This window comes from Tauraco erythrolophus, chromosome Z (genome assembly GCF_009769465.1).
Source record: "Tauraco erythrolophus isolate bTauEry1 chromosome Z, bTauEry1.pri, whole genome shotgun sequence".
NCBI classification, from domain to species: Eukaryota; Metazoa; Chordata; class Aves; order Musophagiformes; family Musophagidae; genus Tauraco; species Tauraco erythrolophus.
Window position 1 is genome coordinate 88,278,754 of NC_141496.1, and position 27,779 is coordinate 88,306,532.

Here is a 27,779-nt window from a genome sequence, read left to right on the forward strand (position 1 = left end):
AAAATTTAAAAGATGGGTATATCCTCAAGCCTTGGGAAGCTGCATAACCTGTGGCTCTGTCCCTTCTGCTTGTGGAAAGACAGGGCAAATTACTCCACCGGAAAGGTGTATGGAGGATGATACTCACCCTCCTTCAGATGGGGAGGGGGGAGATAACAGCTGTAATGATCAGCACATCTCAAAGCTTGTGAAGCTTGTCCCTGAATAGCTCCTGGGATTTAAGAGCCGGAGGCATGACCTCTGAGACTGAGAGGGGGCATGAACTGTGTCGATTCTGCTCTCAGAAGAGTACATCAAGGCTAATGTTTTATCTCCTTAATGCTTTTCTTCGGTGCTTCTAGGAAGCACTCACAATAAACATAGACTGATCAAATACCCACTTTGTTGGTGAATGTGTAGCTGAAAACTGCGATCAACACATTTGGTCTAACTACGGTTAACATGTTGAGAAGTTATCAGACCCTAGCTCAGTTTTGTCAGTTTGACTGCCTTGCTTGTTATCATCTCCTTCTAAGGAGTTTCAGTTATCCTTCGATGTTTACAAGTGGCTAAGCTGAATGTGAGGTGTGGTTTTTCTCCTTGCAAAAGGGTGTTTTCTGCAGACCTGCCTACCACGCAACAGTAAGTACACAGAAGATGCCGCCGTATAGAAAGCTGAAATAAGCACCAAGAACAAGTTAAAATGCAGCACAGTGGCAAGGACTGGCAAGTCCTGGCTTTTAAAAAGGTATGTCCTCTTTTACTTCATCAGAAGAGAGAGCGTGGCGCTGAACAAACTACAAAACTGCCTAACAGCAATTCACCCAGTCATGCAGTTTGCAACTCTTTGGATGTGCATGGCAGTCTCCTGGCTTTAGGTGAAGGTGTATTGTTGTGTCACAGTAAAAACAAATTAGGAGGAACACTATGTATACTAAATCCTTCCCTTGAATAAACCTCAACTAATTCACCAACAGCAGAATGTTAAATGGGAAGTCGTGCTTATGTGATGTTTATAGTTAAGAACATGTGTTTCACAGTAACAGAACATCCTGAGACCTTTCCTATTCTCAGTCTATTTTTGGAGACACAGGGAACTTTTTCTCCCTTCCCAGAACATTAGCTCTGCAGTCTTGAGGAGAGCTAACAGATTCAGGAATTAAATTAGTTCATGCTCCACTTCAGGTAAGCCGCGACGCTCATTTTGATCATCCAGTTTGATTTCCATGTTTTACTTGAATAGTATGGGAATATTTTAAATAGTAAGAACCATTTAAGAAAAAAAATCCCACCCATAAGCATCCTCAGATATAGGAATATAACCTACATGAATACTCAGTGAGATGGAAAATTTTGCAAGAGGATAAAAATTACAACAAAGGACACACTCACTTGTACCACTTGTACCACAAACTGGCAGAATGAAATGCCAGTGTGGGTTTGGGCTGCATACCAGAAGCATCGGATAACAGGGTAGGAAATTACGTTTACTATATAGACTATGGAAGTTTGCTGTTTGGGAGTAGAGATACATCTACTTTGCTTGAATGCTGACCCGAGTGCTGCGCTGGCTGAAGCTTGTGCCAAGTGGGGTGAATACCAGCCAACTATGATTTTCTCTTCTTTGTCACAGGAGTTGTGTTGTAAGACCTATTATGCAACTGTGATTGGATATAGGTAATGCCGACGGTATGGGATTTTGTAACTTTGAAGATTTTAGCTGTGTCATTTTATCACTTTCTGCTATAAAAGTCTATATATAAATATAGGTGGTTGCAGATGTGGCCATGCTAGCTTTGAGATTTTGCTCTTCCTGTAAACAGATAGAGAGTTCTGGCAGAAGAACCTCCAAAGTGCTTCATTCACTCTGGGCCTCTGGCTGGTAGAAAGGAGCTTGAAAGCTGCAGGAAGGGAAAAGAATGATAGAAAATAAGAACAAAATCCTTAGGACAGGGAGCAATTTGTTCCTGAAGGAAAGCTACGTGATGTTGGCTAAGCGAAAATACTAGACATTTGCATAGCAATTCCTGACTGATTGTGGGGGTGCACAGAGCAAAAGAGAAGCACTGTAGCATGGATGCATTTGAATTCAAAGGAAAACAGGAATCCCAAGGTGACTTTTCTGGACTATGAATCTTTGTGTAGGAGATCACACAGAAAATAAGAGTGCTTGTAATACTAATAGAAATAATATTAACAAAGGAAGAGAAAAAACTACTTGCCATTGGCAGAGTAATGAATTGCTAAAGAGCCTTTCCAGCCCAGGCTTTACTTCTAATGTTAATTAGAAGTTGATTGTATTTTCTATCTGTTCACAGATTAAATTGAAGTTCAGTGCAGAATCTGCCTGAGAAAGGTACCGTAGCCAAATGGCAAACGCATACCCAACAGAGAAAACCCTGATTTCTCCATAATCCTGTTATAGTGAAGGTCTAAGATGCCTCAGTGTACTCTGTCTCTGTGCCAAAGGCTCGGTAAAATGACAGCCCTGTAAGTAGAAAGAGGAGTAGGTTCACCCTTTCCTGGAGCTGTGTAAGACATTCCCTCACCCTTCCTGTACACCCTTTGATGGCTTTAATGTTCACCCTTTACTGGAAGGTGAAAGCTGGGCTCTGGTGAAAGCTGCCCCTGCAAGGCAGGAGGTGGGTGAATTGCTCAGTGACTCACACGTGCAATACAAAGGGCTCTGCAAAGATCCCACAGAGCAGCAGGAGGGCAGTGCTCCTTGCAGGTCAGACAAGGGGATCTCACCCTGTCTTTGGGAACTCAGGTGGCACTCAGTCCATACAGCTGGGTCATGGACACATGGAGTGGTGACAAAGCTGGAACAAAGGCAGACGGCAATCGTTTCAGTAGAGACTGTCTGAATGCCCAGCATGTACATAGCCATAAAAAACCCTATGCCTTGAAATTGTAGAATACTGGCTGATCAGAATTGTCTATATAAATCTCACCAGGACTTTAGACTCTGCACATAGAATTGTAGAATCATAGAATGGCATAGGCTGGAAGGGACCTTAGGGATCACCTAATCCAACCTCCCTGCCATGGGCAGGGATGCCTCTCAACTAGATCAGGCTACTCAAGGCTCCGTCCAACCCGGCCTTGAACACCTCCAGGGAGGGGGCATCCACAACCTCTCTGGGCAATCTATTCCAAAGTCTCACCACCCTCGTACTGAAGAATTTCTTCCCAAGATCTAATCTAAATCTGTTCTCCTTCAACTTGAACCCATTTCTCCTTGTCCTGTCAGTGGACACTCTTGTAAAAAGTCCCTCCCCAGCCTTCCTGTAGGTTCCCTTCAGGTATTGGAAGGCAGCTATTAGGTCCCCCCGAAGTCTTCCCTTTTCAAGGCTGAACAATCCCAGCATGATGGCACCAATCCAAAGGAGTGCAGAAGATCTCCCAGTCCTGGCCTGAATGGTTTGCAATACTTAAACTTCATCTCTCCCCTTCTTTCCTGCTCATTAAAAACACAATCAGAGAGGATGGGAATTGTAAATATTAGATAAGTTAACTCTGCAATGAACACTGACAAGCAGATACACTATGGCATTCGCCTTCCCCTACAAGGGTGCTGGGAGTTGCTGTCCAGACAACATCAGACCTCCAGTTGTGCATTATTTCTTCAAAGCGTGTTCTCTGATCTGGGTGATGATTGTACCTCCTATGAATGCTATCTTTCATTGAATGTCCTTATTATTGCTGCATCAAAACCTCTTTAATCCTTTATATTTTTAATAGCAAAGAGCCTGAAGTCAAATTTTGTCAGCCTGTAATAATAAATTCTCTTTTATTTTTACTGGGACAAATCATCCATGTGCGTGTGCGTGAGGATGGGCTTTCTTGCCTGAAGGCATCCATGAGCAAAACAACCGCAGAACATGCCGGTAGGATTCTGTTTCTCATAGTGAAAAACAATACTAAAGGAGATTTTTTGACTAGTATATCCCAAAATGTTTTGGTATGACAAATGCCTACTGTACAAACGGCAATAACCCTCTAAAAATGCTTATTCAAGATCGTGTTGCAAATTGGTGACAATTTAAACTAAGAAGTTTAAAGAGAGTTTTATAATAAATTTGGACTTTGACCTAGCACCCAAGTCTTTCCTATCGTGTGGTCAGAACATACATTTGAACCGCAGGAAGTTACTCTGACGGTCATGGAGATTAAGATTGTCACTCAAAATTAAATAAAGGTATGGTGTCTCTGATCTTTAAGATTAGAAGAAACGCATCCTTTCTGGTAGAGGCAGGCGAGAAACAGACTGAGAAACCCAGATATGTAATAGTAGCAGGAGGTGAGACCTGATCAGGGTGTTCTTTTTCCTCTATGGATATCTTGGGCTACTTGGCTACGGATGTGCAGAGGGGATGCCTGTCTCAGGCTCTTCTATCAAGTGTTACCCTTGCACAGCTAATTCACTACAGAGGTAAAAAGGATAAGCGTCATGGCCTGATGCTGGGGCCACTCAGCTAAAACACAGGTGAGTAGCTTGGAGGCTAGTCCCATTAAATGTTTGCCTTTGCTAACAGCAAATGTAAGAGTTAGACTAGAGACACTGGCAGAGATTCACCTTATGCTGATTAATAGTCTGATAAGTACAGAATTCCCTTGGGGGGGGGGGGGGGGGGGGGGGGGGAGAGAGAGAGAGATGCTATTTGTATCTGCTTCAAGTCTTCCTTCTTCAGACCTGCCCATGAACCTGTTGGCTATTTGGGGGGGATAGAGTATTTTCTGATTACTGTTTTTCTTTTGACCAGAAATTCAGTCCTGAACATGATAAATGTTCTGTCCAAAACTGATATCTTAACAGAAAAAGTCATTGTTTCAAAAATTATTACTATTAGACAAAACCCACAAACAATTTAATAAAAAAAAAAAACAAAACAAAAACCCCACAAAACTGAAAATATTTAGAATATCTTCTCAGTTATGTGGGTGAAAATTTCGTAGCTGTTTTCTGAGCCCAGGTAAAGGTAGCAAGGCTGGGTTGAGGGGCAGAGAAACACCTGACTGTGCAAGTACCACATAAGCGATGCTCATGAGCATCAACCTTCTTCTGGGGAAAAAAAACACCACAACACAGTAATAACATTTTCCTAATAGAAATTATATTAAAAAAAAATAAAATAAAATAAATGCGAACAATGGCAAGATGCGTAGAGACGAGGTTGAAAGTAGTACCAGTGTAGTACAATTAACGAAACGATCCTTCGTTACCCAGTGGTTACTGCTTGTTATACCACCTCAAAGATTTGTGAGCTGATCTTGAGCTCCAAAGGTTTATGGATGTAATTTATGACATTTATTTATTATAACCTGTGTTTTATTCTCGTGTGTATATAGGTCTGAAACAAAAACAGTGTATCGAGTAACTCCAATTTAGCAAAAAGCGCACTAGATGACAGAGAATCGTAGAATCATGGAATGGTTAGGGTTGGAAGGGACCTCAAAGCTTCACCCAGAGTAAATCCACATCTCAGCATGTTGAAGCCACGCTGAAGACATTTTAATGGTCCTGTGTGTGACAGCCTAGTAAGTCTCTTTGTGTGTCTTCCTCCTTCTTCGGAGACTCAGTGTGGCACTGTACCATCACAGTGGTGATACTGTGATCTCCAAGGCCATCAGCCAGGCAAGGTTTGCAAAGCAGTTAAGTTTTTTAATTAAATAATGAATACGTCTGTGGGGAGGGTGGGCATGAGGAAAACAGCGTTTTCTGAGCAGAGCTTGAGTGCACCAGAGCTTGCCACATTATTCTCTTTCCTGGTGACAATCTTTTACACTACACAGCTAGATTTCTGGTGGGGCTCTTATTTGAGAGAGCAAACAATTTTTTGTTGTTGTGCCTATTTGAATGTTGTTTACAGGCTTTTTGTGTCTGAACACCTGACAAAGGGCAGGTTCTTCTCAGCAGTTGCTTCAGTATAACACTAATTGATGGTCTTGGTTGAGGGAGGCTAAGTCCTCACTCTCAGACTTCTTCTCTGGCATTTGACCATCACCTTCCACAACAGAGAATGCAAAATCTGGAAAAGGTGTTTTTTATGCTCTAGACTTATTGCAGAGGTAAGGAAGAGGGTGTCCATCAATACAGGCCCTTACTTTAGCATGAACTATACCTGGTTCAACTCAGCAAATGCAGTTTTCAATTAAGTAAATTTTGTTCTTTTCCCTAAATCTGTCTGTACAGCACACTGCCAGACTTTTCTGCTATCATGGCTTTGCCTTCCCCATCATTGATAAAATAAGGAAAAAATGTCCTCTCTCAAAAGAGTTGGGGGGCAGGAGAAGGGTTATTATAACTCTCCTGAGTCTGTTTTTATGCAATCCTCATAAGCATGGATTATTAAGAGAAAGGAAAGTAAATCTGGAAGCGATTTTGAGAAGACAAAATTGCAATACTTGTAAGACATTCTTACAACACTTATAAGAATACTTAGAACCAACTGCTGCTAAAACTCAGTGTAAACTGTAGATGGCACCATTTGTATAAAATTTTGGAGAGCATAGGGAAAAACGTCTCTTTAATTTGGAGTTTTCTCATGGCTTACCATGATCGTACAGTGGTTAGTACTCTGCGTTGTGGCCACAGCAACCTCCGTTCAAATCCAACTCATGGCAGGGAAAGGTGCAGCTTTTAAAAAGACTGAATATCAAAAATAATCTGTTAGTGATGTCTAAGACTAAGATGAGAAAGCAATTAGAAACTCTGTAACTTTTACAAGAATGTTTTGCTGAGAGAGTATGTGCCACAATTATTAGTTCAGTAATCCTATTGCCCAGTGTGATTTTTTTTTTTAATGTTTATAGACATTTTGAAAAACACAGTGGCATAGTAAATGTGCTTTTTACTCATTACAGCTACTTAAGATGTAGACTGAGCCATGAAGTCTATTCAGTTTTGATCTTTCCTAGTTTTTCGTGCTAATAAAGCAATCGGCCTGAATTGCTTGGAAATACAGCAGTCGTAGATGTGGAAGTCCTGTTTACCTAGGCATGACCTGCTGCTAGCAGAAGATCTTTGCCCGTGACAGACAAGAGGAACCATTACTTGTCAATGGTTCCAGTGACTCCCTTTGTTTTTGTGGTAAGAACGGTATATAACTTCACTGTCCTGCCTGACTGAGTAATATGAGCTCAGATTCTTAGAATGAAGACCATATGGATTTTATAAATTAGTTACGGTAACTAATGGCAGTTTGTGCAATAAAGGATAAACTAAAACCAAAATTACATAGCTGGTAACAACTATATTAATAAAAGATAATTATTACGGAGTTTGTCAGATTATTTGGATGTCACTGAATAGAGTTTCTGGTAGTTGGTTCTTTAATTTGATAAGGAGATAATTCAGGAGCAAGCGCTGTTTTTCTCTGGCTGTTGCATCTGATGGGAGATCAGTCCTCTGCATAAGGGGTTACATCTCCACCAGGGTCAGGCAGATTCAACCTTCATGCATCAGACCCAGCTCTTGCAGAGTGAGAATGACAGTTACCTTTCTGTCTGCAAAGCAGCAGGAACTTTCCTCGCCCTCTTACACAGTGAGACAGTGAAACAAAACTTTATCTTCACCACTATCAGCAAAAATCGAAGCCCACTGTGCCTGCAAACCTGGGAGGGCGGGCACCTCACCTCGGGAAAATGTAGGCTGAGACGTCCCAGTTTCTGTGTAGCAGCCTAGTGACCCCTGGCATCCTATCCCTTCCCTCAGGTTCGTGAGAGCTCTTTCCATTGTGTTTTTAAAAATATCTTTGTGTATTCCTCTGATCGGCCTCAGACTTCCTGTCTAAATATCACTGAGCCTTTTAGGAGCATATCAGAGCAATTAGCTCTTGACTTCTTGGTCTAATTGATGAGACAGATGTGACTGATTTCCCAAAAGAAAGCAATTTAGAAACACGCACTAGCATAAAAGAGGCAAGGATGGTCTTTCATACTCAGTCCCTGCTGTAGTGTCTCAGAAATGTCATCTGCTGTGTTAGATATTATAAACTCAAAAAATACCAAATTAACTCATCATAGGTGCATATGTTCTTTAAAGCATCCCAGTGAATGAAGTCCTAGCAAAAAAAAAAAAAAAAAAAAAAATTGCAATGCCAGAAATTCTGCTCTACTCATGCATCATCCTGAGGCTGCTGAAACACTCAGTGTTTACTCCTGCTTGACCTCAGCCTTACTGGAACTGGCTTCTCTATATCCATCTGCAGCTAAAGTGTGCAAACACTGTATTGCCTTATTGCTAGTTATAATAATATCAATGATTTTGAAGAGTTTTGACAGGACACTAGAAAAATTCAAAATGTCTTTTTTTCTTTTATTTTATGATGACTTACCAGGAAACAGTGGTAATTCTGTTTACTTTAGTTTATTTGGGATACCAATATCTGTATTGCTAGCTCAATGCTAGCACTGTAAACTGAGAGCAAGAATAGTGTCGGCAGAGAATCAGACCTTTCTTACCAATTCCCCCTGCAGTTATTTGTTCTCCTCACAAGAGAATCAAAATTAAACCCCAATTTCATTTTGGAATGTAAACATGCAAGTGCAGGTGGCTCCCAGAATTCCATTTTCTAAGAAAATATTTATCAATTTTCTCTTCTCATTAGAGAAAAAGAAAACAAAAACTTTAGTTCAGAACAGTTTCCAAGGATAACACGATTGCAGACTAGGAAACACAGAGATATAATCCTGGAACTGATTTTGAACCTTGAATTGTACAAAGAATTGCCTGTATCTTTCTGAAATATGCAGGTCTTCATTTCTAGCAGACATGTCCAGATAAACCTTTTCCAGTTGGAAACCATGGTCTAATAATAATAAGTTCAAAATATTAAGAAGGATCCAAGTTTTTACATAAATCTGTTCCTGAAGCACTGAGGTTTTTTTGTCTAAGAACAATTTGAAGGCCAGAGAGAACAGTTCGTTTCAGCAGCCTTCTCTGCCTTTATGCAGCAAGCCGATCTAGTGAGAAATGAAGAATAGTATTTTAAAAACAGACAGGAAAAGAGAGTGCATGTGTCTCTCTGCAGCTGTTCTGCGTCCTTTTGTGCCTGCCATTGTTCTCATGCATGGCCCATTCTGTGTAGAACTTAAAACCCTTTGAGACATGGAGGTGTCTATCTTCATATCCCCAACATGCCTAATTCACTTTTCGGCATGGAAACTAATAGGATGTACCCATCAACAGTGCTTGGAAGATATTTATTGTATTTTAACGTTAGCTTTTGATTAGGGTAAGAACTGCTAAAGTTTTTAAGCTATAGAGAAAGACAGGTAGTTGTTAAGAAGGCAATACTGAACAGGAAGACTTGAAAAAACTTTTGAAATATTAATTGAACCTGAAGTAGATTTCTGTTCTGCTTCCTTCGTTTTCAGAAGGGCAACAGAGTTGGTTGTATCCTGTCTGATGTTCATATCAGGTGTTGAGCAGGATAGAAAGCAGTGACTGTTTTGAATCTGCAGTCATCAAATCAAATTAATACTGCTTTTCATTCTCTTTACAGGAGTGCAGCTCATATTAAAACTTTTATAGGTCCCCTCTGAAATCCTTTCAAAGGGTTCTGGTCAAGAAGACTCTTTGAAAGGAGATCTTCTGTGGTAAAAAGAGCTCCTGAAAGCTTAAATAGCTGGTTGTGCTTAGCAAAGAATGCCAGGAATTCATTTCACAGGTGGGATGATTTTACCTCTGGAAATTCAGCTCTGAGTTTACAGGGTATTATTGCGGGATGGGTAGTAATTGGGGAAAATTTGGCAGGCAGGGAGATTTCTGTGCCTGATGTGTAAACATAACTGCATAAACAATGTCTGATGCTGCAGTTCTGTAGCTTTTCCCATCATCTGTCCTCGGTCTTTCTTAAAAGAAAGCCTGTCCCGCTCTCTAAATAAGACTGTGTGGCTTCTTACTTATAAAGCTCCAGCAGTCATTCACAGCACTGAAGAGAGCTGCACTGGAACACATGTGAAGACTGTGGTCAATTTGGAAAGCTTTTGACTTGTAACATTTTGGATTAAGCTTTGGCTCACGTTTGAAACCCACAACTTTTTGCTCTACATTTCAAACTACTGAGTAGGGCCTGGTTTCACTTCTTCATCAAGAGTTCAGCACAAATTCCAAAACTACCAAATGTCCAAAACGATCTAAATAATATTTTATGTTCCTCTTATTTATTTATTTATTTACTTATTTATTGTTTTATGTCTCTTGAATTATAAATTCCCGGTTTTTTTATTCTAAAATCTGTATAGATGTGTCCTCTTGATTTGGGATGTCACAGATGGAAAATCAGCTCTTCGAGTTAAATTCAAACACATCTCATAAATACCTCTTTTACAAAGCTTTGTGAAAATCATTCACGTGCTTGATGTTTTATAACTTTGTCCTGCATTCTTGTATAAAAGATATGTTGTATATGTTTTCTCTGCACCAAATAGAACTCCAAAGATGACATTTCGTGATACTCCTTTTAGAGCAGTATCTTCTTTGTCACAAAGAGACCTCCATCCAAGGGAATTTCAAAACACGGTGTCTTAAAAATGTTTGAGAAGAGAGCATAGTTTTGATATTCCATGCTAACATAGCAAAAATTTTATTTTATAACATGGTCTGTAATGTTAACACAATCAGTGTCTCTGTACTGCTTAACCAGCATCTACGTGTCTCTTGCACGTGACAGTTGTGCACAGAGCCAACAACATAGCCACCACACTATTTCTGGTAATTCCTTTCTTGTGGATTCCCACATTCCCAGTTTAGATCTCATTCTTCCAGACTCCTAGAATATTTTTTTTAAATTTTTTTTTTCCATTCTCTGATACAGGCAGCAAATCTCTTATTTTACTCTCTAGAGTTGTTTCACTAATTTGTTTGGGGGTGGCAGGTCTATCTAAACTCTTTAGGAAAACCTAGCATAGTAGGATGTGTTTATTCTGGGACCTGCACTGTTGCTATTATTCACCATGCAGCTGAAGGCGAGAAGGTGTACTGACCTTTGTACTGGCACAGAAAATAAAACTTCTTTATGATATAACCATAAAGGTATTTGTATTAAAACCACATGGGGTAAATTAGTGTTTTACTGTTACAGTTGAGAAGGAAAAGTCTGAATCATTTAACTAAAGCAGCAGTAAGAAAACTAGAATATTGTGGAAAATTCTCTTCAAAAACAGAGTTCGAAAGGTTTTTTTTGTAAGAGCTAAACTTGACTGAAAAATAATTGCAAAAGAACTCTAGAAGGCCTAATATAAAAAACATGAAGTCTTCCAGAGAGATAGAAGTGTAAATTCCAGAAAGAGATTTAAGGTTGATCCACCAGCTATTGAACTGCTTTGTTTCACTGTATTGTCCTTCCTATTTCTTGTTTGCTGAGAGATGAGTTTGATGGAATTAAATATTCCCTGCTGGTCTTCATAGTTATGTGAGTCCTGCTTTAAAAGCAATTCCTTTTCATCTTAATAGTTTCAAGATAGTATTGCTTCCTCACAGAGCCCTGGACAGACCCCTGGAGAAAGTTTGCCAAGAGCTGGGAAGCCTGTGTCTGGTTGTCTGAATAGTGTTTGACCTCAGAAGGACATACACTGTCTTCAGTAAGGAAAACTTTTGAGATTCTGGCCTCAGCTGTTAGAAACATACAGCCATTTCCTGCAAAAGAGTATTTAAATGAGTATATAAATGACTATACAAACAAGCATCCTTTTTCATTCCCTGCTTTTTCTTTTGACGTGTAGTTGGGCTGTGTGCTTAGGTATGAAGAAATCATTTGGAAAAATGTCAGCAAACTGTATAGCTATCTAATAATGAAATGAAAATTGGTCATATGATCTGAAGTTCATGAGCTGCACGGTTTGACCACTATATAAAATGCCTACCTGTAGGCTCTTGGGAGTGTTTGCTGAAAATTTCTTTTATTGTGCCTTTCAGCTAACTTTCTTACCTCACCACCCCCATACTGGAAAACCACTGGTCCCTAACACCCCCAACCCAGTAAACAGCAACACCTACCAGGCAGCATAGGCAAGACGAGTGAATGGTGCTTGGATAGAGAATCGTGTCAGATCATCTTCCCCCCTCTTGACAGAATCCTGCACTCACATCTTACCCCGTCCACAAAAATGGCACTGCTTTTCCCACAGTCTCTTGCTTCTTTTTAATCAAATTTCAGACCTAGACGTGGTGTCTCCCATTTGCTGCTGTTGATTATCGGCCTTGTAAGTGCATCATTCTTGGAACAAAAATACTAAAAAGTCTCCCAATAAAGAAATCAATTGCATGTAATTGCATGCCTCCTTTGCTGCTCTTTCCTGAGAAATTATTCTGGAATTTTCTTTTGTGGTGAATCATCGCTGGGGACAGATCATAGAAAGAAATCAGTCTTCACTGGGAGAGAGAACAAAGATATGTTAAAAAACTGACAGAGCAAAGTCAGTGAAAATGTTGTCCCAGACAACCTTAGTACAACACCACTGGTGTGAACTGCTTGAAATCACACAAAAGGAGACAAAAATCCTATGGTGTCAAAAGCATCAACCACCTTATCACGTAGTGATGAGCTACAAGAACTTCTCTGTGCGCAGTTACTGCTTTGTCTCATCTGCTTCTCCTGGGCTTCAGACACTGAGGTCTGCCCAGCAGTTCCCACAGAGTGAAGGCTTGGGTGGGTGCCGTGTCCCTGGCGGTGTGTCTCCAGCACTAAGCCTCCAAAATCGAGGACTAAAACACTTCCCTCTCCCTTGTGCCGTGACTCGGATTTGAACCGAGGTTGCTGCGGCCACAACGCAGAGTACTAACCACTATACGATCACGGCAAGCTACGAAGGATGTGTCCAGTGTCTCGTGTTTCCTAGCAGATCCATGCGAGCGTTGCCACCTAGCGCGGAGTGGCTACAGCGTTCCACGTGCTGGCCTCCTCCCCCGGGTGACCACTGCTACTGCAGCACGCCCGGGCATCCCCCGACCAAAACCGGCAGAGAATGGTGTGCAGAAGACAGAGACAAATGTCACAGTGACAGGAAAATATTCCTGCTCCTTTTGGCAACTGCAGCCTGGTGCGGAAATCTTCCGTTGCCTTCTGTTTGGCCAACGTCTATCTTCAAACATACTACGATTTCGCTCTGTGAATCTTCTTTCTGTTTCCAATGCCGTGCCTAGTGATGAAGGAAAATCTGGTGAAAGGACATTCAATGTTACATAATTATTTTAAAAGCTGTTTAAAAGGAAGCGTAAAAACACACGTTCCCCTCCCGCTGTAAGTCAGGTTTGAACCAAGACTGCTGTAGCCACAGCACGTAGTGCCAGCCACCGGACTGTCACAGCGAGTTGGCACGTGGTGACAGGTTTTGAACAGATGTGGCAGAAAAATAAGATTCCTAGTAAAATATCAAACGCTGACAGCACCGAGTTATCAAAGAAGGATTTCTGTTGATTTCTATTGAGGCTTGAGAGTTAAAGTTTCAGAACACAAGTGTTCATCGTAGAGTTATTCAAATAATTGTCTTTATTAAAAATCTCATATCCTCCATTTAGCCCCACTTTTTAATTCTGTGTCTGACAGTGATAACAAGAAAAGATTGATAACAGCAAGTATCTTTGCAGTTTTGCTAATTAGTTAAAAAAAATGGAAGGAATTGGTGGGTACACCAGATGGTTGTGCTGCCTTTCAGAGGGATCCAATCAGGCTGGAGAAAGGGGCAGACAGGAACTCCATAGAGCTCAACGAGTGGAAGCGCCAAGCCCTGCACCTGAGTAGGAACAACCCCATGCACCAGCACCTGCTGGGGCTGACCAACGGGAAGGCAGCTTGCCAGAGAAGGCTCTGGGAGTCCTGGTGGACACCAAGTTGACCATGAGCCAGCTAGTGAATGTTTTTCACTTAGACATGAATTTTCATAGTGTCTAAACAGTACATGAGATAATAAACCTGCATTTAAGTAAATCTGGCTGGCAAATTAAACATATGTGAGCCCAAGGAAATCCATAAAGCATCCTATGACTCTGTTGAGTTGGAATTCTTCTGGTGCAGAAACTTGCCTCATATAATGCTGAGAAGAAACCAGAGGGGAACAGTGACAGTGACTGAAAGCTAACACCTATCCCATCCAGCTGTGTTTCCGTCTGCCTGGCACATATATGCCAAAACGTGTCTTAATTCATGACCAGTGTTTGTTTTGCTTTTTATTTTCAAAAGTCGTTCTAGCTCCAAGGCAGTTTAGAGGTGAGGTATCCCTCTATAATGAGCATGTCAGACCAGAACAGACCGTTGTTTGGAAATTCCTGGTTTGAAATCCTACCTTTTACACTCAGATTTGATGTAGACAGAAGGATTGTTATATTCAAGGTCCTCTGTTTAAATGAACGGCGAAGTATCACTTGCAAAATTCTTATACTTTTGGGTGTTATAGTGAAGAGGAGTCAAGCAAATGTAGATTGCTTGGCTGTCCAGACAGTACTCTACTGCATCTCTTCAAAAGAAACTTTCTCATCAAATAATATTTGTGCTTGGAGCAATCCCAAGCACAAGTACAGGCTGGGAGGAGAATGGGTTGAGAGCAGCCCTGAGGAGAAGGACTTTGAGGTGTTGGTTGAGGAGAAGCTCAACATGAGCCGGCAACATGCGCTGGCAGCCCAGAAAGCCAACCGTGTCCTGGGCTGCATCCAAAGCAGTGTGGGCAGCAGGTCGAGGGAGGGGATTCTGCCCTTCTGCTCTGCTCTCGTGAGACCCCACCTGGAATACTGCGTTCAGCTCTGGGGGCCCCAACATAAGAAGGACATGGAGTTGTTGGAGTGGGTCCAGAGGAGGGCCATGAAGATGATCAGAGGGCTGGAACACCTCTGCTATGAAGATAGGCTGAGAGAGTTGGGGCTGTTCAGCCTGGAGAAGAAAAGGCTCTGGGGAGACCTTCGAGCAGCTTTCCAGTACATAAAGGGAGCCTACAGGAAAGCTGGAGAGGGGCTTTGGACAAGGGCATGTAGTGACAGGACAAGGGACAATGGCTTTAAACTGAAAGAGGGGAGATTCAGATTGGATATAAGGAGGAAATTCTTCGCTCAGAGAGTGGTGAGGCTCTGGAACAGGTTGACCAAAGAAGCTGTGGATGCCCCATCCCTGGAAGTGTTCAAGGCCAGGTTGGATGAGGCTTTGAGCAACCTGATCTAGTAGAAGGTGTCCCTGTCTGCAGCAGAGGTGTTGGGACTAGGGGATCTTTAAGGTCTTTTCCAACCCAAACCATTCCAGGATTCTATGATTCTATAACTAAGGCAACAGTGGAAAAATTTTAGCGGAGCCACATTTAACTTGATTCACAGCTTGTTCCTTGGAAAGGATGACCATGAGGCAAAAAAGCAAAGGAAATGTTCGCACACATCTCTTATGCAATGGCCGCATAACGTTGTATGCTGAGGACTGACAAAAGTATTCAGAGCAGCTGAAATAATGGAATACTCATCAGGTCATTCCAATCACATAAGCAAACTGTATTTGATCATGTATGGTATTTAAGCATCTTTCAAATTAGGAAAAGGATTTAAAGACCAATTTTTTAAATAACAGATTGTCAATAAAAGAAAAATTAATTGAGAACGCATTAGACTCTCAGAAACTCAGGTTTCGCAAAACAAGGTACGCATGACATTATTTGAGAAGGTTGGGGTTTTGTTGTTGGAAATAAACAGATCTCTCTGACTTGTTCCAATATGAAGATTTCTTTCAACAGAGTTACATAACAAGGAATGAAACGACCTTTCAGTCACAATTCTGCAGCCAAACAGCTTGTTACCTTCACCTTGGTCGAGGCAGCATTGTCCCCTTTAGTGTCAACCAGCAACCATGAATCTCCCCTCTTTCTATTGTGTGCATCCCAAGCTCCTGGGCTTCTTCAGTTCAAAAGATGCTGTTTCCTGAAATCTTCATCGTAACAACTAGTTTCCTAATTCCTCTAATAGATGAATAATCATTAGCAGTATAGCACAGTCCTTCTATCAATATATTGCTACTATCCCGCGTGGTGATCCACACTGAGGGTACATGGTTTAGAAGTGGGACCACTCTCTGCTAGGAAGTCTGCTTTGCTGCCCTGATGGATATTTATGATAAAGCCTCATGATAGCTGTGTTTGCCTGCCATCACCAGCTCACAGCACCTATGGCTGGACTAACTGTTCACAAATGTTGCTGCTATGGCTCAGCATTTATCTTCAACTATCAGACTGAACTCTTAGCTGTCGCAGGAAAAATGCCACCAATACCACACATAGCAGGACAAAAATGTTGTTGTAAGGGAACTTGCACAGATTCTTTTTCGCCTTTCAGCTGCTGCCTGTAGGCCCTGACTTCCGGTGTAAAATCACATCACAACACAATTAACAGGAGACTAATAAAAGAGAAGATGGTCCATAAACAGTTCGGTTATGTGGACTGCTGAGCAAATAGATCAAATCTTCATATAATTTTACTAAAACTTGAAATAGTGCTCCACCTTCTGTAAATGTGCTTTCAGGTTTCTTCTCTGAGCCTTTTTAAGGATGTTGCCACTCCTGTTACTAACGCTTTTTTTTCAGAAAAAGGTGATGTTGGTATCACCAGAACTGCTGTTACTTAGAACATCCCATGTTCCAGTCCGTGTACATCATCTATACAGGACTAGTCTCTGATGTTTGGCCATCAAAAAGCCTTTTCTCCCCTTCTGTTTTCAGTGTTTCCTTCAGATTTTAAAATGTCTTTTATTGCTGAAAACACCCTCACAAGCACAGTGGATATTACATTATAAATATATCACAAGTTCATTATGTATAATGCTGACAATACAAACCTGTGCATCAGACTAGTAAGATACTATTACCACCAATGATGTAACAGTGGTGTACCAGTGGGCCCACGAGAGCTCAAATTCATTTCCCTGTTGATGCTGTGTCGTTGGCAACTGACAGATGTTGACTATGTGCAAGCTAGTACTCACTCTGCTTCTGTGAGGCTTTTTGGGTATGAGAAGATACTGTAATTTTTGTTTTCTTTTTTATGCACCGTCTTACATCTCTGGGGATAGCATTTGTCAATTTAGTTACGACCCTTATATTGGCTGCGCCGAGAGCTCCCTAAGCACCAGCTCAACAACCTGTGCTACAAACCCTAAATAAATGCATTTTCTGTTCTTGGTAATAAACCAGTAGTTTTTAAAACTTATTCAAACATAAGTTAATTAATGTTAAAATAAAGGGGTTCAGATGATTATAGCCAGATTTTGTTCTGCTAATTACCTCTTGAATATTCCATTTGGGGCTAGGAAACTGCTGCTCAGGGGGTGACAAAATGAGAGCTGCTGTTAGTAGAGCCCCTTTAAACTCTGGGGGAGGCAGAACTTTCTAGCACTTTCAGTCTTAAAGCTAGAAAGATATTATACTCGGTTATGAGGTCTTATTGTGTCTACTGAATTCAAAACAAACAAATAAACAAAAATGTCTACCCAAAAGCCACACATATATTGTTAAAAAATTCCCTGATTATCTTACTTAACATGCTACATGCAGCTAAATGTGGTTAAGATCCCATAATCACAATGTTTTGTTATACTGCAAAATTGCAGAATACAAAAATTATCTGGCTTAGATTTGCATGGTAATTAAGATTTACCTGGCAGAAGTTCATAAGGAACAGGCACAATAATGTCAAACTTCTGGCTTCCTTGAGATATCTAATCCACGACCCTTTGCTCTGCGTTCGGCTGGTCTGAAAGAGATTTTGTTATGCTGAATAAACGTTTTTAGAGAATCTCAAACAATTGGTTGGTTGATATCTGTGAAATAACAAAACGTTAAGTGATTACCAGGTTAAAAATCAGCCCAGGAGCTGGATAGTGTCATAATCTAGAACTCAGAAGTGAGTTAAGGGCATTGACTAACACCATCTGATCCCGGAGATTGACTCACACTATTAAAATCTATTCAGTGGCTATTAAATGATTGTGTAAGCAGAGAATTATTATGTAATAGTTATTTCATCAGTTACGTCAACATTTTGAATATTTGAAGGATTCAGATTGTTCACTGATACGATCTGATTTGTATCTGATCTGATACGATCCTCTGATCACTGAGGATCTGCCCTTAATAGGTACGTTTTTGGCAAAAAAGATTTATACCAGGCTAAAAGTGACAAGGTTTTCTCCGTCAGCAGGAATACTGTTTAACAAATCTTTCCTCACCATGTCCCTCAATATTTTTCCCTTTCTGACATACATCAGAAACATATTAAACATGTCGGGGGAGGGGACAGCTTTTATAAGGTTTGGAGCTGTAAAGCTATTGCAGTTTTACACGCCGTTCTCTTTGTAATTGAACTAACTTTACTGCTGCCATCTCTCATCTGTTAATCATTGCTGTGTTTACCAGAGGTTATAACCAGTTCACATCTACCAGCTTAACCAGCCATGCGTTGACCCTCTAAGGGGGCTCTCAGGAGGATACATGTTCCCTAAACATATTTCTTGATAGGAAAGACTAGTTATGAGTGAGATATAAGAGCCCACACTGGAGCAGGCAGCTATCCCCCAACAAGGCTGTGACTCAGTGGGAAGTCCACACTGGAGCAGTCTGTTCCTGAAGGACTGCACCCTGCAAGAAAGACTCATGCTGGAGCAATTTGTGAAGAACTGCAGCCCGTGGGAAGGACTCGTGTCGGAGAAGCTCATGAAGAACTGTCTCCCATGGAAAGGGACCCCACGCTGGAGCAGGGGAAGAGTGTGAGCAGTCCTCCTCCTGAGGAAGAAGGAGTGGCAGCAACAGCTTGTTGTGACAAACTGACCACAACCCCCATTCCCGGTCCCCCTGCAACGCTGGAGGGGAGGAGGTAGGGAGATCAGGAGCACAGCTGAGCCCAGGAAGAAGGGAGGAGTGGAGGAATGTGTTTTTAAGATTTGGCTTTGTTTCTCCTTATCCTCTCTGATGTGATAGGTAAGAAATTGAACTGAGTTTTCTTAAGCTGAGTCTGTTTTGCCCATGACCATAACTGGTGAGTGATCCCTCCCTGTCCTTGTCTTGACCCACAGCCTCTGGTTACCTTTTCTCCCATCCCACTGTGGGGGGTGAGCGAGCGAGTGGCCACAGGGTGCTCAGTTGCCGGCTGGGCTAAACCACAACAGATGCATTAGTAGCAATTACAGCTATAGGACCATGATATTTATGCAACCAAGTAATTACCAAGCAAATTATTACACGAGCTGTCTTAAAGTAATATAACCTGAAAAGGTTAAAGTAATCCCGAGGCAATTAATCTCTTCTTCTGCAATGACTGGTGCCATGAAATGTTTATCAAACATGACCTTATTTTCCCCCATTTTGCAGTTTGTTTTCAGTGTCCTCAACCTATAGTGCATTCATTGCTGTGGTATTTTGTGAGGAGAGCAAAGCACTGAGAGTCCAAACTCTGACTTCCATCCTCTGTTCTCTCCTAGTCCTCAGCAAGACATCTAACTATAACTCCTTTATGTCCTATAAAATCCAGACAACAAAGTAAAATTATAATTGCTGATAGGAAAATGTTTTGCAAATCATGGACGAAACACACAAAAGAAGGTCACCCACAACAGGTGTGTAATTTTAATACCACTATGTATAACACTGTCCTACATGAGGCTCCAACTGAAATTCCAAATAGCAGTCTCAAGAATGATAAAGTATTAACCAATACAGTTTCATAGTTTTTCTGAGATGTTATTGCCCTATACAAGCAATAAGTTGAAGCAGAAAGAGGTAACTGCCATGCCTGCCATGAGACAAATTTTTATAATGACTCAAATGACAGAACTGATCCTGATTTTAGGCTTCATTTTGACTAAAAGTGTAGCACAATGACATTATTATTACCGTCAAACATAGAGCATGGGGCGCTTTTTTTGTATTACTAGATTACACAAATGTGCTTACACTTAGTTATGCTCCACGGAAAACCATTCCAAATTATGTATCTTTTAAGAATTAATAACTTGTTTCATGTAATTTTGACTTACTATGTCTGGTTAGGCAATGTTCTTTTCCCAAAAATATTAAACAATATTTAACTGAGCATTTTCACTGGGTAAAACAAGCTTCTATTGCTGGATCTGCAGAAAAGAATATGTATCTGCCTAGGTCCTGTGAACAAAGGCTGGGCATTGACTGGGGCTTCGCCATTCGTTTTAGGAAAGTGGATTTTCTTATTGATCTTGCTTATTAAAAGCAGCACTTAAAGGGCAAGGAGCCAAAGCTTTATCTACAAGGACTGGTGAACCACTGATGAAGACTAAGGGCTCCAAAGGACAAAGAGGCCTTTCCTGAGACTAGTGTTTTTCACTAGTCATTAGAAAGCCACCCCTTTCTGTGCAAAGAAATTAAGATTTTGAATAGTAAAGGAAACTATGTTATGCCTCTTTCAACCCTGAAGAGCTTCATTCACTGACTGCTATACCTCACATCTGTCTTTCCCGTGACAATAGAAAAATTGCTGAGCCCTCTCCTTCAAAAGCATGAGACCAGCTTAAAAATCATGATGTTTCATATGAAACCATTTTTGGAGGGGCTATGTAGAAGGGGAAACAAACAGACCACTATTTTTTGGTGTGCTCTTAATGAAAACTCATCATAATTTTATTAGACTATTATTAATTATATGATTATAATTATAATTATTATATAATCCTCAGTCTCCAACAGCCGCTTAAAGAAAAACACCAAACGTCAATGAAAATCAGGATTAAATAATGACATACAACCCTACAATTCATAAAATCTGCAACAAAGTCTTCATTTTTCAAAGTTTAAACGAAATGAAAATCAACTATGACAAAACGTGCCCTTCCTAAATACTGTTTGGCCTTTTGACCATTGCTCTCCTTGGACTCAGTGCATGCTAATTGCTGCATATGAACCAAGGAGCTTCTAAGATGTGTGACATGTTTCTGTTCCAAGTTGCAGAGTTTCATAGATATTCATAACATTCTGTCCTTACCAGGAACTGTGACCAATTAAGCATGGAAAGCTCTCCTGGACAGATCAGCTTGTCTCAGACAGACAGAAAGCATGTTCTTATTTTGCACATCTAATTAAAGACCCCCTGGGAACTAGTTTTCAGAAATCCCACTGCATCTCACTCCTCTTCCCTGCCTCTTGTAGCAGTCTAATACCTGATTGTCACATACCTAGGCCTTTTGGGGAAATTGCTTAAATTTTGACCCATAATACACATATTCTGAGGATGGAACAAAACTGAAAGTGAGGAAGGAACAAAACTGTCCTTCTGCGTAACTGTGGGAACTCTGTTACATGGTTTTAGGAGAATTGTGTGCTTCAGCATAGCTACGTGTTTAGATCTGCGTGTTACCTCTTGTCTAAACTTATACTGCTAACTACCATAGAAAAGAGCTCTTCTTAAAAAGGATGGGATTAATGGACTATGCCACAATTTCCTGTGGGAAAAAGCTGCTCGGAATCACAGAATCACGGAATGGTTGAGGTTGGAAGGGACCTCTGGAGGTCATCTGGTCCAACTAACCCACTCAAGCAGGGACACCTAGAGAAGGTTGTCCAGGACTGCGTCCAGACAGCTTTTGAATATCTCTAAGGATGGAGATTCTGCTATCTCTGTGGGCAACCTGTGCAAGTGCTCAGTCACCCTCCCAGTGAAAAGGTGTTTTCTGATGCTCAGAGGGAACCTCCTGTGTTTCAGTTTGTGCCCATGGGCACCACTGGAAAGAGCGGCTGCTTCTTCTTTACACTCTCCTTTCAGGTATTTATATACATTGGTAAGATCCCCACTTCTCCTGCACGGACAAGACTGGACTGGCCACTGCTTCCTTCTTTGTGCTGTATCTCTGCTTCTGTTAAGGGGAAACTATCCCTAGATGTGTTTACTCTTGCAGACAAAAAGCATAGCTCATCTATGAATAGGACATGCCTTTTAATGCATCAGAGCAGCAACACTATAGACATGCTGAAGCCAGATATTTCCATAGTAGTTTTTTGGGAAATATTTTCACTGACAGCATTAGATGGGTTCAGCCCTAGTAAAAACTTTGCCATGTCTGCTATTGGAGTATTTTTGTGGTGCCGACCAGGCAAAGAATCATCAGAATTAGGTAAATCAGAGCTAGCTTTTTTAACTCTAAAGCAATTCTAACTGCCACCACTGAAAAGGCACTGGAGTTGACATAGGAGACCTCCCAGAACAGCTTGGGGTCAGGACAGCTGCAGTACTTCTATTAGAAGTAGGCACTTCTTCTTATGCGTAGCGAGATGTTTCTCTTATCAGATGTAGCATTAGCATGCTATGACCAGCCTTTCTCTTGACAGACTGACAATTCTAACCCAAAAAGGAATAACATTTCAGGGAAGTAAGGAAGGTAACAGATTTCAGCACATGTTTGGATTCAATTTCTTAAGACTCTGGAAGCTAGAAAAGTTCACTTTTTATTCACAATCACAAGTTTCATAATTAAAAAAAAAAAAAATGCTTTAAACACTTCTAACCCCAGATTGATTCCTGTACAATGTCACAAGCATCCAAAAACAGGTTTTCACCACCTTATGAGCCTGGTGGTCCAGGAAGTTTTCCACCTCCTATAGAGTTATATACTGTCTGTATCTCACCAACGTGGCTATAAGTATACTACAGGGGATTGCTTTGAAGGCCTCACTAAGCTGAGGTAAACAGTATCCACTGCTCTCCTTCTTGTCTATATGGGATGGCAAGGTATGATTTGTCCTGGCTAAATCCATGCTCCAAATCACTTCACGCTCCTTCAGTCATCAGGACATGGCTTCCAGGAGGATTTGCTTCACAACCTTACCATGGACTGAGGTGAGGCTGACCAGCCTGGCATTCCCTAGACCCACCTTCCTGCCCTTTTTGAACACGGCTGTGGGCCATTTACCTTTTTCAAGTCATCAGAAACCTCACCGAAATACCGTGACGCTTTGAAGATGGTACAGTGTCTCACAGGGACATCAACCAGCTCCCACAACACTCTGAAGATGTTTTCTGTCTGGTCCCACGGACTTGTGTGTGTCCAACCCGCTTAAGTACTCCTTAACACAATCCTCCTCTGTCCTGGGTAATGCTTCATTCCCCAAGGCCTTGATAGTAGAGTTAGGGACCTAGGAGACCTGAAGACAAACACAACCAGTGAAATCCAAGGCCAAGAAGTCACTGAGTGTCTTAGCCTTTTCCATAGAAGCCCTTATTGCTGGTCTTCAAGTCCCTTGGTAATTTCAACTCCTGCTAAGTTTGGGCTTTCCTAGCTCCATCCTTTCTCTGTCTCAAAAATTTCTTAGACCTTTGGCCTGAATTGCATAACTCCTAACAAAGAGACCTGTACTTTATTTCTGACACTGCTTTTTGCTGACCCATTCTGCCTTTCATGCTGGTAACACACAAAGGCGAATCAGACCATTCAGTACGCAGTGCCAGGGTCCAGGGCTACTGCTCCATGTCTCTCAATCCATCCTACATTGCACCTCAAATTAACTGCACCGGTCTGTTGAATCAGAACTTACATAATAAAAATTTGTACTCTTGTACCTTGAAGAAACATGATTTGACAGAATTCTAAGAGACTTCGAAACAACAAACATGACTAATAGTCCCTCAATTTTATCTTCTGTGTTGTGCAGCTGAGCAAGAGCCATTCTGCGATGCTGCTCCAGCAGCAGCAACGCCCGGTGTCTACAGCCCTCCTGGAAAACCATTTGTAATTCCCAGTTCCAGCTGTAGGTGGCAATGCATGACACGAGCCATGTTTTTTGCTTTTTCTGTATTCAGATTTCTTCTTTTCTAGATAGTATGGATGGCCTCTAATCTTTTCACGACTCATGCCTGTGACAGGCAGCTGAGGATCTTTCTTTGAGAATGTAATAGAACAACACATAAGCAGAGGATTTTTCAAAGTTGTGGGAAGTTCTGTTTGAAACATACTAAGTCTTGTTAGGTGAATATATTTCACTATATTTTTCCGTCAAAATCTGATGTAGAAAATTCAAAGGGTTCCTTTCAACGAGAAAATATGGGAAATGGAAAAATAAGTGTAGTATGCCAGCTAAGGCGTACACAGCAGGAATCCAGAAATCCCATAATTGCTAGAAAGCTATCTCCTGTTTCAGTGTCGTGCTTGGAGACACACACATTACCTTCATGTTTGGAGCTTCAGGGATAGTCTCCTCTTTCAGATTGTTAACCCTGTTTAAATTTTGTTTCTCCTGTACATAAAGTAAAAGACTGACTGCAGTTTTTCTATTGTCAGCTGAGAACAGAAGTGGTCTGTTACCGATAGGTCTTTATGTCCTTACCCAGATGTTCATGCCTGATCTTGATGTAAAGCTAGCCCTTATGCATTTGTTAGTAAAGGGGAGGGGGTGTTTTTAACTTTCAATACTGGAGAAGCAAAATGTTTAGAAATCTACTATGCACATCAGCTACTCTCACTTTTCTATGTGCTCAGTCAAAAGAAGTATAGATGAGGAACATTTAGAACAAGCTTTTCAATGAAGCCTATTTTCTTTCAACATACTGAATACCATGAATGCTGGATCTGGAAACTATTACAACATTTTTAGAAGCTGAAAAGTAATCATAATGAGATCTTGCAAACAATGAACTCTATTCTCCCTCTGACATACAGAAGGATTTACAGACATATTATTGCCTGTGCCTTCAAAGAAAAATCCCTTGTGCATCAGCACAATAGGACGTAAATATCCACTGAGTTCCTCCACAATTACAGTGCTAGTTTCCCCCATTTATGTTTTTTTAATTATTATTCTAACAGTAGATGGCAACATTTAGTTGAAACTTGGCAAACATTTGTGAGCTTTACGGAGTCATTTCAGTCCTGATTTTACTCATGAGACTTAGAAATGCAGAAAAATAACATATAGCAGCATATAATTAGAAACTGTAAATTAACTAAATTGTTTCATTATCTGTATAAATTAATATAGCAATTACCTGATTTTCTTCCAAATTCCAGCTTGCCCAGGATAATTTTTGACTGAAAGCCAGCTGTGTTCTGACAGTTTGTCTGGTGATTTGGAAAAAAGTCAACATCCTAAGGGTTAAGCTTTCCTTATACATAACCACAACTGGAGAAAAGCTGGAGGTTAATTTCTTAAAGGGCTATCAATAAAGATTTTGCTGAACTGCACAGCTTGGATTCAGATCTGAACTTCCAGCGTCTTGGGGCGTTTGGATCAAGCTTTTCAGTGTAGGCATTTACAATTCTCTGACTTTTACCATGTCTCTTTCCCCTGATAGACGCTCAGGGAATGTTCCCATTTAATGCTGAAGTTAATGAGAATTCTGCTGTTGTCTTGATGGAAACAGGAACATCCCCTGTAACACTAAAGCACAGAACTGCTCTCAGTTATTAAGATCACAGTAGAACTGAAATCTCTTACCACTTTAGAGTTTGTCTTGTAACAGATGTCTGCATGCCTCAGGTGCAGGCTCAGGCATAAGGTGAAGCAGTATGTCTCCACTCACCCAAGATGGGCAAGTGTCCGCATCCTGGGCTGTGCTCTAGTCTTTGGGTACTCACCGAAGGTACTTGTGTAATGTCTGGCCTTGGTGGAGGAGGTCAAGGGTTTAGGAAAGGAAAGGCCAAGTGCCTGGAGCTCACTAGATATACTAGTCAAAGTAAGGCTATGTGTGTGTTTACTTAGAATAGGCAGCACCGCCTGAACTAAAGACTTGCCTCGTAAGTCTGTTCAAGCAAGGTATTTTCTTCAAGTTTTAATTCTTCTAAATATTAAATACAGACCCTTGTGTAACATACGTCTCTGTGTTTGTGATTCCTTGTCCGAACCTGCCTTGAAATCTCGGGCTTCAGCTTCTCAACAGCAACGATAAAGACCATACAGTCAAGGAACAGTCACCAAATTCTTCTGTTTAAATTATGGTGAAAGCAAAAGGCAGATCAGCAGGTATCTTAACGTGCATGGCTTTGCGAACCCCGTCCAGCCGAGGCACAGTATTCTGCACGGACAGTGCATCAATCACTCGCAGAGACGAGGGCATTATTCCTGGCTTTTGGAAGCACAGCCTGGGCCTTGTGCTGTTGCGCAGACAAGTAGAGAAAGAATGTCATTTGAGAGGGAGGGTGGGAGCTGAGTGAAGAGAGGGGGCCCATGTACGGGGAAGAGAGAAGAAAAGAGAAAGGAAGAAGGCCCAGACGCTGGAAAGTAAGATGCCTTTTAAGCTGCCAAGGGTTTAACAAAAGCAATCATGAGGTTATCCAAGAGGGAGCGAGCTTCTTATCATAAATACACAGATGATTTCATGGGCATGCTCTGGATCTCACCACACTTCTATGTGTATCCTATTAAGTGGTGTTTGGTCTCTGAGTTTTTTCTTGCAGAAGGGTCTCTCCTGCAGAACTTCAGAGGCTGCACATTCCACAGGGCATTTATGTGAACATGGAAGAGTTCAGCAAACGGCCTGTGTATCTATAGCTACTGCACTTTTTTTCTGATAATGCCATGGAAGATAGATAGAATATTAAGAAACAGAGTATTCTGAAATTTTAAAATCTAGTAAATGTAGCGCAGTCTTTGTATTCTTCAGATACAGTGAGATTAAGTTATCTCTAAAGAGGTGTTTAATCAGAGGAAGACAGAAGCATCTAGAGACAGTGGTAAATACATTAGGATTAAGTAACTGAGGCTGCTCTCTGTGCTTCGATTGTGACTGCAGAATTCCTTTGCATTCATCTCCCTGCAAGGAAATCCACTGCAGCTGCTTGGAAAACCTCTGACTGTGGAGCGAGCGAGAACAGGAGGCTGCTAAAACTTTGGCTGGCCACTAGGACCGGTTTTGAACCAAGAGCAGGAGAATGTCCCAGTACAAAAAGAAATGGAGGTTTATAAGCTGAAGAGCAAGACAAGTCAGGAGATTCAGGGTCACTCATCTTATGAAACAGGTTGCATTGCACTTGCAAAATGTTATGCCAACGCAGATTCCTATTTACAAAATAAAGAAATCTGTGGGTGATTGAATGATCCTGGACAGAATTAACCAGGAAGGACAGGCACACATTTTCAGTAATGTCTCATAGAACAACGGCACGTTTAGGCAGTAATTGCCTACTAGCAGTGTGCGCCATTTGATGAAGCTGGAGGACTCAAATGTCGCCAACCCAAGAGGTTAGATGGGGGTTTGGAGCATAACTTTTCATATACTGCAGCTTGAAAATAACATGGGTAAAAGAGGGCCTCTGGTTTGGTGCTGTCTCTTCTGAAATGTATAGTGCAACTGGATCTAAATTTTGGGAGAGTGCCCAGTTTCAGATGTCTAAAGCCTCTGTTGAAAGCAGTGGAGACTATACACTGCCAAAGTTTTATGTATGCAACTGCAGATTGATTGCCTAATGGCAGTGGTGGGCTTTGATCATGAGTGTCTGGAGACAGGAGTCTCAGTAGGTGCCCTTTTCCTCTTCTTTCCCTTTACTCTTCTAACTCCTAATTCTACTGTTTTTCTATGTCTTCCCCCTGTATTTACTACCAATCTTTCACTGATACCTGAGATGTAAAAGCTCCTCTCCCCAAATGCTTCTTTTCTTTAACGGCTTGCTAGTTGAGAACTGTGCAAGAGGAGTTAAGTGAAGAAGGTGCAAGGGTATGCAATTGCTCTAACACTCTGTCTATTTTGGGCTTCATGGGTGAGAGAAACAGATGAAGATAATTTCCTCTTATTCTCTGTTTCTTATTAGCAAATCGTGAAGAATTCTTAGGTACAGAACATCCAAGCTGGATCATCATCTGCATTCACAAGGGAAAATTCTTTCCTT

At 41.2% G+C, this 27,779-nt stretch overlaps 1 protein-coding gene and 1 non-coding gene across 4 annotated transcripts in view; one reads left to right on the top strand and one right to left on the bottom strand.

Annotated features, from left to right (window-relative positions):
* NFIB (nuclear factor I B) overlaps positions 1 to 27,779 on the top strand; it is a 265,735-nt gene that overhangs the window by 39,178 nt on the left and 198,778 nt on the right. The window lies entirely within an intron of this gene.
* On the bottom strand, positions 12,715 to 12,786 carry TRNAH-GUG (transfer RNA histidin (anticodon GUG)). The gene has a single exon. It is a non-coding gene; the product is annotated as a tRNA-His (tRNA).